Source organism: Ursus arctos, chromosome X (genome assembly GCF_023065955.2).
Source record: "Ursus arctos isolate Adak ecotype North America chromosome X, UrsArc2.0, whole genome shotgun sequence".
Classification (NCBI taxonomy): Eukaryota; Metazoa; Chordata; class Mammalia; order Carnivora; family Ursidae; genus Ursus; species Ursus arctos.
The window spans coordinates 52152063-52167965 of NC_079873.1; positions in this window are offsets into that span (position 1 = coordinate 52152063).

Consider the following 15903-nt stretch of genomic DNA (forward strand, 5'->3'; position numbering starts at 1 on the left):
CTTTGGTTCTGGGGTGTAGTGTTCTATATATATCTATGAGGTCCAACTCGTTTAGTATGGCATTCAAAGCCCTTGTTTCTTTGTTGATTTTCTGCTTCAGTGATCTGTCTATTGCTGATAGTGGAGAGTTGAGCTCCCTTACTATTAACCTATTTTTATCTATATGTCTCTTTATTCTTGTTAAGAGTTGGCTTGTGTATCTTGCTGCTCCCTTGTTGGGGGCATATATATTTATAATTGTCATAACCACTTTCTGGATACATCCTTTAAGAATAATATAGTGCCCTTCTGTATCTCTAACTATAGTCTTTAGTTTAAAGTCCAATCTGTCTGATATGAGAATTGCTACCCCAGCTTTCTTTTGAGGTCCATTGGCATGAAAAATGGTTTTCCATCCCTTTATTTTCGGTCTGGATGTATCTTTAGGTTCAAAATGAGTTTCATGTAGACAGCAAATGGATGGGTCATGTCTTTTTATACAATCTGCAACCCTGTGTTATTTTATGGGACATTTAGGCCATTTACATTGACACTGATTATTGAGAGATATGATTTTAATGATGCCATGTTGCCTGTAAGTTCTTTGTTTCTATAGATTGTGACTTTCTGTTCTGTATCACTCTTGGGGCCTTTTTACTTGATAGAACCCCCCTTAATATCACCTGTAGGGCTGGTTTCGTGGTTACGAAGTTGGTCAGTGACTGGCGATTCTGGAAGGTCTTTATTTCTCCATCAATTCTGAATGACAGCCTTGCTGGATAAAGGATCCTTGGCTGCATGTTTTTCTCTGAAAGAGCTTTAAAAATGCCCCCCCAACCCTTTCTCTCATTCCAGGTCTGTGTAGACAGGTCTGACATAATTCTGATACCTTTGCCTTGGTACATGAGAAATTTCTTTGCCCTGGCCGCTTTCAATACTGTATCCTTGGATCTAATATTTGTGATTTGCACTATGACATGACATGGTGTACATGACAGGACACTTGTCGTGGTTGAGCTTACAAGGGGTCCTCTCTGCCTCTTGGACATGAATGCTTGTTTCCTTTGCTAGATTAGGGAAGTTCTCACCGACAATTTGTTAAAACATCTCTTCTAGACCTGTTTTTCTCCACCCCCTCAGGAATCCGATGATTCTGACATTGGAACATTTCATTGAGTCAGTCATCTCCCATAACCTACATTCTTGAGATTCGATTTTTTTGAGCCAAGTTTCTGTCTTAGCTTTGTCTTCTACTAACCCATCCTCCAATTTGCTGATTCATCTTCTGCCTCATTCACCCTGTCCCTCAGAGCATCTAGCTTTGACTGTATTTTATTCATAGCATTTTTCATTTCTGCCAGATTCACTCTCATTTCCGCCCTTAGAGATCCTATATTCTCGTTAATATTTTCATTAATATTTTTTTCAAGTCTATACATCATCTTGACCATTGTTACTCTGAACTCCATTTCTGATACTTTGGTTATATCCATATCCATTAGTTCTGTGGCAGAGGCCACAGTCTCATTGTCTTTTCTTTGCTGGGGGGGGGGGATTTCTCCTTCTCGTCATTCTGATGAGGAGAGGTTGTGGGTTTTCCCAGAGCTGAAATTATTGACCAGGACCCAGGCAATGTGCATTTGTTTTCTAGGGACCTTAAGGATGTGGGCTTCTTGACTTTTCAGCCTGCCTTCTGGGGGAGGGGCCTGCCACGCCAATACTCAGGCAACCCTTTTTGGGTAGAGTCTCCCTGTCCCCTGCAAGGGGGGATGGGGATGGGCACACTGTGAGCCAGTATTTCCAGGCTTTTGTTCTCTGGCAGCTTTCCCTGACGGTTTTCTGTGGCTCTTCTGAGAGTCAGAGCAGGATTAGCCAAATCTCAGCCTCTGTCTCAGAACAGAGGGATCACAGACCGCTCTCTGCTGGGGTGTTCTGGCCACTTTAACTCTGTTGCTGTTGGTGCTGCTCAACCCTGCAGTGTCCCGGGATGTGTGCCCCACATCTGGCATCCCAGCCCTCACTTCCAGGGCTGGCACATCTCTGTCCTTTGTGTTTCTAACACCACCAGCCACCAGCTGCCCCCGCACACTCTGGAGCTCCGTTTCAGTGTGGTTCTTGCACTCCAGAGCTCCAGTTTTCAGACTGGTCATGCGTGATCCTCGGCTCATGGTCTCATTCTGCTCTCTCGCAGGTGCCAGGGGCAGGACGTGCCGGTCCATGAGTCTGCCCGCTCCCCAGTGCAGGTGGCTACTGCTTCCCAGCGCCAGAACATGGCAGCTCCCTCCCCCTTCTGTTTATCTTCCGATATCTCTGTGCAGATTCACGGCTCCCTGCTTCATACCTCAATACTCATCACTGGAGATGTTCATTTGTAGAGATCCAGATGTATCTTCCTGTATCTCAGGCTGATTCCATGGGTGTTCAGGATGGTCTGGTACCTATCCAGCTCGACTCAGGGGACCAGCTAAAAAAGGGGACCCCTACTCCTCCGCCATCTTAACTCCTCCTCCTGGTTACCAAACTTTTCAATCAATACCTTCAACAGAAATAAAGTGTATCTGCAAATTCCCTGAATCTTCCTGAGTCCCTCAAGTCCACCCTTATTTCTACCAGGGGTGAGAGAAGAGCTCTTTGTACAGAAGAGTACGGGGAAAGTGAGACCCTTCTCTGTCATCTTATTCACCTAAAGCAAAAGATTCTCCTGAGATTTCATCCAGTAAAATCAGCATACAATAGATTAACTATCTGGGAAAGTCCTTAAGGGAACAGGAGCTCCAGTTATCAGAGTAGGAAAGAACAGGGCATCACAGAAATCAGAAATCCAATTAAGATGGAATCTCAAGAGGTCTGACTAAATGTTAAAGAAGTTGTGGAAGCCTCATCAATAAGATTAACTCAACTGCAGAAATAACAAAGGGTGGAAGGGGGTTCTGCATGAACACTAAGGGGAAGAAAGAAAACAGCACTAAAAACTGAAAGTGCTAATTGTATTCATGGTATTGTTTAAGGGACAGAGGGGAAAATTAGATGATTCTAACCCTCCTTTTCACCCCTTCTTGGATGAGGAAGTTTGAGTAAAGGAAGAATTCATTAAGTTTACCTAGTCTTCTTTGTCATATCTGTGTTCTTATCAAACAACTCTCTGATTAATTTGGCTTCCAGAATAGATATATCTGAGCAAGGGAGAGTTTTTCAGCCAACATGAGCATTCCCAGTTGTTTAGGGGTTATTTTTGTTTTGAAAAAAACAAACAAACAAATAGACAAACAAACTCATTTGTATTACATCTCCTCCCTTTGACTTTGACTTGCATGAGTCAGTTCATGGAGTATGGTCAGTTAACTCCAGGTATCTTCTAAAAAATGGGCATTGGAAGTTGTTTGAAACCAAAACTTATGCCCATGGTGAGAGATCTCTGCTTTAGAAGTAAGTCCACATTTTTCAAAACACGTCTATCTCACTCTGTAATGTCGAGGAGCTAATCTCCTTATTTTTCACTTGGGAGCACTGAAGTCCAGAAAGGGAGAGAAACTTACTTAAGTGGGTCAGTGGCAAAGCCAGAATCTAAGCCTAAGTCATAGCTCTATCTTACCTCAGCTCTTGTCCTACACCATTCTATGTCTACATTCTGTAAACTCTTTCTTAGTTCTTAATATGAGATCAGGAATTCTGTGAATTCTAAGAAAAATAGTCATTAAATAAATTGAACACAGTTACTTTTCTGGTACCTACCCAAGGACCGAGGTTTATTTACAACTTCGCCTTTTGATTTTAGATGACAGATTCTCTCTTTCCAGCTCCACCCCAGGTTTTCCACTTCTTTCTGATTTTCATTTCATCCCCTTCCTTACCTAAGGTGACAGAAATGTAACCCTAATTGAAACTGTGTTTCTTATGAAATTTTATCCCAGTATGTTCATGGGAAGAAAGTAGAGATTTGGAAGACAACTCAGTTGCTGTGCCATCCTATTTCACCTCTAGACAAATCCTGATTATAGATCTTTCACTGAAAGCCTACTGTGTGGTAAGTATGGAGCCTAAGAAAAAAAGAGAGTCTTGCAATCTGAAGAGATTTGGATTGAGGTAGAACTGGAATTGGACACTAAACATGTATGAAAATGATTTTTCAATGGGCCTTTTAATCAGATTTAACAAGAATTTAGAGAAAGTCTGCTTCATGCTGGAACTTACCCTAGGATCTGAGAATCCCAAAACAAGTAAGTCAAGACTCCTGCCTGGTAGAACTCATTTTCTAGCCATGTAAACAGATAACCTAAATGCGATGTGATCAGTCCATAAATGGGTGTATACAAAGTACAGGAGAATTTGCAGGGACAGAAGAGGTTTCTCAGAGGAGGTGACAGTTGAGCTGGACCTGAAGAACAAACACAAAGTCTCTTGTCAAGATAGATATGAGAGGTCAAGGAAACTTTCCAGGTTCACAGAGAGGCACTTGGAAAGAGGTATTAGAGTATATGATGTATTGTAGCTGGAATATAGGATAGGTAGAGAATGATGAAAACTTAGGTTATGGACAAGTTGTGAAGGGTCCTGACCACCTGACTGAGGAATTTTGAACTTTTAACTTCAGAGAATGGGCAACCTCTGATCATTTTTTAAGCAGTGGAATAACACCATCAGAACTGTATTGTTAAAAGATCATCATGGCAATAAATACCAAACTTTAAGGAGAAAAACATTATTGACTGAAAATGAAGATTATGTGGGTTTTTTTTTCATTTTCTTCTTAATCAATTAAGAACAAGATCATTGTCTCTTTTAATATAGGCACTCTGGGGGCTGACCTCATTGCTTTTCATTCAGCCAACATTTCCTAAACAGTAACTTACTCTGTGCCAAGAACTGGGGAAGCAGAAATTAATTTATACAGATACCCTTGTCTTTGAGGGAACCCCTGGATAAAATGATGGAAGAGCAAGGCATAAAATACCATGTTACAAGGTAGTAAGTTTTATAATTAAAGTATTAATAAAAATATATAATGGTGGCCAAAGATGACTAATTTTTCTATCTTGGATTCCCTCCATGGAGATACGGATTCCCTCCAGGATGATGGGCAGCTTTTGTTTGAGGTGTAAGGTTGAGCACATGAGGACTTAGACATTTAGGAAGATGTGGTCATTATTCAATTTAATCTATTGTTCTGGATGAGGGGAAGATAGACAGTGAACAAGCATGCAGACACACATATGTACACACAAAGAAAAATACAGAACTCTGGGAAACACTGACATGTAATGAGGAGCAAGGAAAGAAATAGGAGCCCATGAAAAAAACCAAGAAGAGTGATCAGGAAGATATGTGGACCAGAAGAGTGTAGGTAAACACATTTAATAATTATCACTAAACACTACCCTGGACCGGGTGCTGAGTTAGGCACTAGGGAAGCAAATAAAGAAGCCAGTCACTGCCAGGAGCTATGATCCCTTGGCAGGAATATGATCTTTACATCTCATCTGAACCATGCTTGTGTGGCTTCTGATGATAGAATTCAGTCTGAAGAGGGAGGATATCCTCCAAACCAGTTGATGACAGGGCTTTAAGAAAGTAGTAATGGCCAACAAAGTTATCTGTTGCAGAGACATTGAGGGAGATGAGGGCTAGTAGAGAGGCTTTTGACTTTGTTGATTAGGAGTTCATGTTAATTTGGTGACACCAGATATCAAGGTCAGTGCAGAAATTGGGACAGATAAAAAAATTAAATTATGGTGGATTGAGAAATTAAGAGTTTAAAAACTACTTTCCAAGAAGGTGGTATTCAATGTACTGAGGAATGATGGAGTGAACGTTGGAAAGAGATTTTTGGGGGGGACGGGTTGGTTGTAACTTGACTGTTTATAGGCCTAAAGATCAATAGATGAAGGACCAAATAGAATGGCATTTGAGAAGAAGCCAAAGTTAATGAACTGTGTGGAAGTGGAGTAGTGGAAGCAGGTGGTGGAAGTGGTCCTAATCTCAGGTCTGAAACCCCTTTGCTTGGCTTAGGGGTCAAAATAGGAGGTTCAAAAGAGGCACCAGAGTATAGAAACTGCAGCATGCAACTCAAGGGAAAATGTTTGGAGGAGAAGTAGGATAAGGGGACAGGAACTTGACTTAAACCACAACAGGCATGGTTCAGATAAGATGAGATCAATTTCATACCAGAGGAGCATAACTCATGGCAAAAGAAGTGAGAGGTTCTCTGTATTTGTAATTCCCTAAAACTTACACAATTATCCCTCTTCTTTGGAGTAAAAAATTGACGTGATCCAGCCTGGAGGTAGTGGGGTATACAAAATTATTCTTTCAAGTGTCATGTGGTGTAGAAGAAAGTAGGAAAGTTAGTTTGAACTCCAGCTCAGTTGCTTACTGACTGACTTGAAGTAAGTCACTTGAGCACTCTGGACTTCATTTTCTTATCTGTGGAAAGGGAACAACCACTCCCACTTCCTAGAATAGTTGGAAAGATTATATGAGAGGATGTGCATAAAACATCTAGCACAGTGCCTGGGACATAGAAGCCATTAGTTGACTGTTGGCTCTAGTCCTTCACTTCCTTTTCCCCAGTCCTATCAACACAGTGTGCTAGAGTCCCTAGATGCCTTGCCCTTTTCTTCACCATTTTTTTAATAGATAATGAGAATATGGAAAAACCTGTGGATGCTGGTAATACATACCACAATATCCAAGAGCTGACTGTCTCCTGGATAGAGTTAAGCTGACCAGAAAGGACTGCACAACACCCCTCCTCTTAATTTCATTGCCAAGGATTGAGACAAACCAGGCAGCTTCCATGATGTCTAACAGCATCAGTGGGTCAGAGAAGTGGGCATAGTATGTACTTAGAGGCACGTTCAGGCTCTGAAACATATTTTTGATTTTCAGAGCAGAAAGTTTCTGTTTCACATTACTGAAAGCAGCAGCAGATGTACCTACAAGTCCCATGGAGACTAGGGTTCAGGTTCAGGTCCAGCTTCAAAGGGCCCTTGAGTGAGGGCTACCTATGGTGTCCTAAAACAGATCCAGAGAAATCCCCAGCCAAATGAAAAAAGTCATCCCTCACATCTGTGTTATTATTTTACAGTCTAAAAAGCTTTCTTCACATATATATATTATATTTTATAATATATTTATCTTCCATAACACATTCTTATTGTGAGATTGTTTGGTGAGTGCCTTTTTCCTTCATTAGAACATGAGTTCCAGGAGGGCAAGGGCCTAGTCACATTGTCTTTGGTATTTTTTTATATATAATTTTTCTTTTGTTATATTAGTCACCATACAATACATCCCCAGTTTTTGATGCAATGTTCCATGATTCATTATTTGCGTATAACACCCAGTGCACCATGCAATATGTACCCTCCTTAATACCCATCGCTGGCCTATCCCAATCCCCCAAACCCCTCCCCTCTGAAGCCCTCAGTTTGTTTCCCAGAGTCCACAATCTCTCATGGTTCATTCCCCCTTCTGTTTACCCCCCTTCATTCTTCCTTTCCTTCTCCTACTGATCTTCCTATTTCTTACGTTCCATAAATGAGTGAAACTATATGATAATTGTCTTTCTCTGCTTGACTTATTTCACTTAGCATAATCTCCTCCAGTCCCGTCCATGTTGCTGCAAATGTTGGGTAATCATTCTTTCTAATGGCTGAGTAATATTCCATTGTATATATGGACTACATCTATCTTTGGTATCTTTATCACCCAGACCATTTGGAAAATTTATGAATGGGAGAAAAGGGCTCTTAAGAACCATCTTGTCTACCATCCTTATAAAGAAGAACAAAGACAGAACTTTCCCAAGATCATACAAAAAGGCATGGCATAGCTGGGCCTGAAACTTGGGTCTCCTGAGACTCTTTGTCTAGGTCTTTATTCAATAAATCTTCAATTCTGGTTAATTTCAGGTCCCAGGTCATCAGGAACCAAGGTCAAGGGAAGACCATGACATTCAGTATTTAGATGTCACCTCATTTTCAGGCCTGTGCAACAGGAAGAATTATTTTTCATGAATAAATATTTATCCAGCACCTACTATAAACAAGACATATTTTCTAGTCAATAGGGATATTGTAAATAAGATAAAATCACAGCCCTCAAAGAGCTTGGTGGAGGATACTGGCAATCAACAAAAGTACAAAATTCTAGAAGCAAAGGAAAAAGACAATTGATAAACTAGTGGAAATATTTGTAATTCTTATAATATACAAAGGGAAAAATTCTGTAATATGGAAAGAACTCCCAAAATCAATTTAGAAAAAATTAGCAACTTAAAAAATTGGTCATAGTAGACATTGTTCTTGCTTTCATTGAGCTTGTAATCTCTTGGAATAACCCTTTTTTTCTCTCAGGCTGAGGGAGTGGCTAGCCTTCAAAATTTTAAGGAACCAAAGGAAATGTTGAGTTCTCGAGTAGCCCCTCTCATGTCTTTTTAGGGTCACAGCTAATAAAAGTCTGATTCTCAGCTCTGCCCCTTACTAAATATGTGACTTTGAGGGAAATTATTTAATGTCTTTGAGTTTCAATGTCCTAATTTTTGATATGGGAATGATTCTTATTGTATAGGGTTGTTGAGAAGAATAAGTGATGTAATAGATATGAGAATACTTAGTATAATAAGCCCTAAAATAACTTTTTCCCTTCCATTTTCCACTTCTTTTCCTTCCTAGAACTGAGAATGGAGGAGCAGTGCCCCCTTTTGTGACAACATACAGTTTGTTTTTTGTTTTGTTTTGCTTCTTACTTTGTATTATCTAGTTTTTACAAAAGCTCTCTTTTGTAAAAAGAGAGGTATATCACTTCCCTGAAATCCCACGAGGTATCTATTTTTTAGCTCAATTTTGAAACGGGGACATGGGTAGTCAGAAATACTATTAATTTACCCAAAACCCTACAGTGGGAAAGTGGCAAATTGGAATTCAAATCCAGGTCTTTGAACTGCAAGCTCAATGTTTTTGTCACTATAGCACAAAGCCTCACATGACAACCTGAAATACTTGTCACCAAGCAAGAGCCCACTTGAGTATCTTTGGTATTTTTATTTCCCACTTAACACAGTTTTTCCACTCTTCCACAGTATTAGACATTTGACCATCTACATCATAGCATCTGCTTTGGGGTTAGAAAAGTTCAGTTTATACATTGGAGATTCCAAACTACCTATTGCCATACAAATTGTGACGGTTGACACTCTTTATATGAGGCTATAGAAAATGACATATGCAAATATAGGACAAGGACATTAAGGAAAAGTGTCGTGGTAACTAACCCTAGAGAGAAGTATGTAGGAATTAACTGTCTCCTAAACCAGTGTTAAACCAAGTTCTGACATTCTAGTTCTAGAGGATGTTTAATTGTGGTGTAAGCTCAAGGTTTTGGCCCTTTTTCTTGCCAAAATGCACTATTTTTGCCCTTCCTTTCATCAGAGTATATACTGGGAAGATGAAAAAGGTCTGTGTATGTAACATCAAAGATAATAGGGGAGCCCACCCCATTTAAATCAAAGAATATATATTTTAAAGAAACAGCTTTGTCCCTTCCAAATATATGTGATAGTTTATCACAAGTTAGTTTGTTCTTCCCCACTTCCTTCCTTCCCCATCCATTCAAAACTGTTGCCTAAAAGTTCATTTTTGCTTTTGTTCCCCTTGCGTTTAGAGACCTGTCTTGAAAGAATTTGCTGCTGCCAATGTTGAAGAGGTTACTACCTATGTTCTCCTCTAGGATTTTGATGGATTCCTGTCTCACATTAAGGTCTTTCATCCATTTTGAGTTTATCTTTGTGTATGGTGTAAAAGAATGGTTCAGTTTCATTCTTCTGCATGTGGCTGTCCAGTTTTCTCAGCACAATTTATTGAAGAGGCTGTCTTTTTTCCATTGGGTGTTCTTTCCCACTTTGTCAAAGATAAGAACTAGGAAGATCGTTAGGGGAAGAAAGGGATAAAGAAAGGGGGGTAATCAGAAGGGGGAATGAAGCATGAGAGACTATGGACTATGAGAAACAAACTGAGGGCTTCAGAGGGGAGGGGGTGGGGGAATGGGATAGACTGGTGATGGGTAGTAAGGAGGGCACATATTGCATGGTGCACTGGGTATTATATGCAACTAATGAATCATCGAACTTTACATCAGAAACCAGGGATGTACTGTATGGTGACTAACACAATATAAAAAAAAAAAACATTAAAATAAAAAAAAAAAGATTAGTTGACCATAAAGTTGAGGGTCCATTTCTGGGCTCTCTATTCTGTTCCATTGATCTATGTATCTATTTTTTACTTCATCAAGATAAAAGGTTTCTGCACAGTAAAAGAAATAGTCAACAAAACTAAGAGGCAACCCATGGAATGGGAGAAGATATTTGCAAATGACATTTCAGATAAAGGGCTGGTATCCAAGATCTATAAAGAACTTCTCAAACTCAACACCCAAAAGTCAAAAAATGGGCAGAAGACATGAACAGACACTTCCCTAAAGAACACCTGCAAATTGCTAACAGACACATGAAAAAATGCTCCACATCGCTAGCCAACAGGGAAATACAAATCAAGACCACAATGAGACACCAAGTTACACCAGTTAGAATGGCAAAAATTAACAAGACAGGGAACAACAAAAGCTGGCGAGGATGTGGAGAAAGGGGAACCCTCTTACACTGTTGGTGGGAGCACATTAAAAATAAAGCTACCCTACAACCCAGCAATTACACTACTAGGTATTTATCCCAAAGATACAGATGCAGTGAAAAGAAGGGGCACCTGCACCCCAATGTTCATAGCAGCAATGTCCACAATAGCCAAACTGTCATAGGAGCTGAGATGTCCTTCAAGAGGTGAATGAATAAAGAAGATGTGGTTCATATATACAATGGAATATTACTCAGCCATCAGAAAAGATGAATACCTACCATTTGCATTGACATGGATGGAAATGGAGTTTGTTATGCTAAGTGAAATAAGTCATGCAGAGAAAGACAATTATCATATGGTTTCACTCATATGTGAAATATAAGGAATAACACAGAGGACCACAAGGGAAGGGAGGGAAAACTGAATGGGAAGAAATCAGAGAGGGAGACAAACCATGAGAGACTTTGGACTCTGGGAAACGAACTGAGGGTTACAGAAGGGAGGGGGTGGAGGGATGCGTTAACCAGGTGATGGGTATTTAGGAAGACAAGTGTTGTGATGAGCACTGGGTGTTATATGCAATTAATGAATCATTGAACACTACATCAAAAACTAATGATGTACTATATGTTGGCTAACTGAATATAATAATAACAACAACTACAACAACAAAAACTGTTGCCTAGGGATTTTTCTCTTACGTGGACCGTTGCAGGAAAAAGATGGGGATGGTTGGCAAGAGCACTCCAATTATTTCTGTCATAGATGGAAGCTTCTGAAGGACTCTGGGAATAAAGTACATGGAGTTAAGAGTGGAACCAGTTTGCTTTTCTAAGCCTTTAAACAACACTCTGGGACTCCTGTCTTATTTATTTCATTTACTTTTATTTGTAAGAAGCTAAGCAAAGATCAGCTTCAGCTCAGTCTACCTAATGATCATAAATTGGAAATTGAGTTCTTTTCTGGATAAAACTGCCCTTGTAGACTGTGATGACAGATGGCCTGAATTTTATATTTGTTAGCCAGAAACATATTATATTTTTGTAGATTGCTTCAAAATCCCTAACTTTCATAAGTTGTTGCATGACATTTCAATCCTGCCTTTGCTGTTTACTAGCTGTTTAACTTAGGCAAGGAACAGCTCCTCATCTGTCAAAGGGGGATAATTATAGTCTCTTCCTCATAAAGTAATTGTGATGAAATTATATAAACTAATACATGTAAAGGGCTTGAGATAGTGTCTGTTACTTAGTAAGTCCATGCTATGTGATGGTGATGATGATGATGATGATGATAATGATGACACAAAATAACCTCTTTGTAGGTCCAAGATCTTTGTCTGGTTTCTCCCAGAACACATTTAGCACATTTAGCATGTTGGATAAGACTTTGGGCTTCTATTATTCTAGTACATCTATAGATATTCAAAGATATTCTTAGGCTAATATTTGTAGCATAAGTGGTCCCTCCATGCACACAAGCCCACCATGTTCTTTCTCATCTCTGCACGTTTATATTTATGCTCTCTCCTCTGCCTGGAAGACTTCTCTGACTACTGATCTTATTATCCTTTAAGAGTTTTTAAAAATACTGCTTCTTCTGTGAAGTTTCTTTTCCAAATTGTTGGAATTAACTTTTTTTTGTGTGTGATGAGTTGAGATTTTATTCATCTGAGACTTTCCTTACATGTTTTATTTTAAAACACATTTTCTTGATAATGAAATAGAAGTAACTTATAGAAGGAAAAAATTGGAAACTACAGAAAAATACAAAGAACAAAGTAAAATGACTTGTAATCTTATGACTTGGAGAAAACTGCTGTCAATATTTTTCTGCTTTTGCTTCATTTTCAGATTTCTGTTTTCATATATAAAAGATGGTCATGCTATTTGTATGTATATATACAGGTACACAAAAAAATCACATTACTGTTATTTAGTTTGGCATCCTATTCCATAATATATCATGTGATTGTTCCATGTTAGTAAAAATTCTTCATTCCCTTATTATTTATGTCATTATTGCACATAAACATATGTCAAACTCCCATCATAAGGCTTGGGACATAGCACTCAAGGTAACTTTTCTTTTCATGGCCTAAATTTCAAAATTCCTTGTCTTGGAAGTGAATGGGCACTGCATCATCTGTACCTTCTCTGGCTATTTGTGACTCATTGGATAAATTTAAAAACCTCAACATAGTATATAAGACCTTTCTCACTTTGGCCCCCTGCTTACCTCTCCCACTACCATTTTTTTGAGTTGTTCTTTCCTTTGCTCACCCAATTCTAGGCCACATGAGTCTCCTTATCTTCCTGGAATATAGCATACTCTTTGCCATTATGGAGCCTTTACACATGCTGTTTCTTCTGCTTGGAATGGCATTTCACCAATTATTCAGGCTTCCTTGACCTATCCAAGCCTGGTGGGTTGGATTTCCCTTGTTATGTGTTCTCCCAGCACTCCATGCTTTACCCTTTCTTGTCATATTTACCCACAACTGTTTTTAATAGCTACTTTCCACCACACTGCAAGTTTCAAGAAGGCAAATATTGTATGTGTCTTTTTTATAATAATATTTTTTATTATATTATGTTATTCACCATACAGTACATCCCTGGTTTTTGATGTAAAGTTCGATGATTCATTAGTTGCGTATAACACCCAGTGCACCATGCAATACGTGCCCTCCTTACTACCCATCACCAGCCTATCCCATTCCCCCACCCCCTCCTCTCTGAAGTCCTCAGTTTGTTTCTCAGAGTCCACAGTCTCTCATGCTTCATTGTTCATCTCTGATTCCAGAGTGCCTTGCACCATGCCTGATATTTACAAAACATTCAACATATATTTGTTGAGTGAAAAAATCTAGTCCAGCCTCATTGTAGAGATGGAAATATGGAGGCCCACAGAGAGAGAGGGATTTACTCAAGGTCACACAGAGAACCAGTGGCAGAGAAAAGACTGTAGCCCAGGACTTCTAACTTCTGGTAAAATTCTCTTTTCCATACATGCACCTCCACTATAGTACTTGTTACATGTACATACTTACGTGAATTCCTTGAAGGAAGGGACCACATCTTATACGTGTGTTGTCCAATTAGCTACTAGCTGCATGTGGCAATTGAACTGGAAACATGGCTAGTTCAAATTGTGATGGACTGTGAGTATAAAATGCACACTACATTTCAAAGAATGTAAAACATCTCATTAATAAATTTTTACATTGTTTATAGGTTAAGATAACATTTTGGATGCATTGGGTTAAATAAAATACATTATCAAAATTATTTTCACATATTATTTTTTCAAATTTTAATGTGGCTATTAGAAAATTTATAGCTCACATTATATTCTATTAGATATATATTACTGGTCTGTTTATATATTTTCCCCCTTGGTACCAAGCATAGAGCTTTGCAGCCAGTAAGTGTTCCACACAGCCTGTTGAATGAAGTGAATAAGTTGAGCTGTAGTTGGTAGGTTAATTGCTGCCACCTCTCTTGTCAATGCCACTGGGCTTGTGGGGAACACCACAGTAAATCTTCTGTCCCCAGGCCCAGGTATACATGAAGTTTTTCCATCCTGGCCTGGAGGTGCCCTATAAATTGCATCAGCCTTTGGTTTCTTTTCAGAGGAAGCCCCAGTGCAATCATATGCACAGCAATCAATGGGGTTAGGGTGGAGTGTGTAGACATTGGCCTCTTACACAGGAAGTGGCCTCAGCTTTGCAATTGTTCTTGGGGCCTTTCCTTGAGGTTTCCAATAGGAGGTGGGATTAAATGAGCAGGGAAATAAACTTGAAGTTGAAAGGAGGACTTCATGGAGATGAGGTAAGCTAAGGAATATGGGGGAACTTGGGCTATGATGATTCCTTCTTTTTCTAGGGCATTGATACATTAATTTATTCAACTTGCAGTTCTGGGGTAACTATTTCATGTCTGGCCCTATGAAGAAAAGAAGGGCTCAGACATGATTCCTACTTTGGGCAGTTCTTGGGAGAGACAGGCATATAAGTGTAGTATGAATAGGTTTTGGACACTAGAAGCAAGCACAGTAGGGAGGAATTATTGTCACTGGGAGAAGGGGTAGTCAGAGAAGGCTTTTCAGAGACAATGAACATCATTATTTTCTCTCTCCATCTTTTAAGATCTACCTAAAATCCTACTTTCCTACGAACCACCTCCTTGCCCCCACCCCTAGAACAGTCACACTCTTCTGACAGCACTTTGTACTTTTGTCAAATTACTTATCTCATACTGGAGAAATGCATAGTTCCTTGGGTGCATGCCTGACCAAGAATCCCTCAATATGATGTAGTGGCTGAGGCTCAGACAGGCTGTGCATGATTTTTCAAGGGCATATAGTTAGTGAGTTACAGAGGTGGGTCTATAACTCAGGGACTAAAACCTACAGTACAAGAGACAATAACTCTGACTCAAAATTCAGTTGTTCTTTCCATCCCAGCACTGAGTGAATAAATGAATGTGTCTACAGTGTGGGACTCCAGCACTGCCTAACAGCTCTCTCCATCCAACTCTCTTCTCCCTTATTCCTCTTAATAGGCTTAGCCAAGTCAAAAAGCAACCAAAATGAAAGAATTGTGTGTCTTTTGGTTGGACAACAGACCTACAGGAAAGTTCCCTTTGTGCCATTGCCACAAAGTTGGTCCTTCTCAACATGCTTTGTGCTTGTAAGGTAAAGAGGAACTTCAAGGATCCCAATATCTTTGCTCTAATTCAGGTCTTCTGTGTAAATGGCATGATTTGAAGGTCCTTCTGGCTCCTAATGCTATCTTTCATAACATACTATGTGGTTCAAAGTGATCACTATTAATTACTATTTTGGGTAAAAACATTGTCTCCAGAAGGCCCCTGTTAAGAAGCTAGTAGATTACTTTAACTGATAGGTGAGAAAAAAAGGAGTGGGCAGCTGAAATTACTCAATCTCTGTGGAGTGGGTAGAAAAGAGGGAGTCCCTCCCTAAGAAAGTGCCCACAAGACTATCCTGACTCCTACCCCAAGCTTTAGTCAGAAACCAAAAATAAAAAGGAACTGAAACTTTCTAGAAGCCATATCTGGGGAAACTGGTCTCTAGGACAAAGCCAATAGATTATTCTGATAGAAGGAAGTTTCTGCAGAGTAGTGTAACTACAAGTGAATCTCTATCCCAAGCTGTCCTTACAGTCTTTAGACCCCGCAACAACAAGGAAGCCCACAGTAAGGGAGGGGGCAGGGATAGAGAGGTTTATAAAGAAACCAGGGAATATTTGAGTTGGACCACTCAGATCATC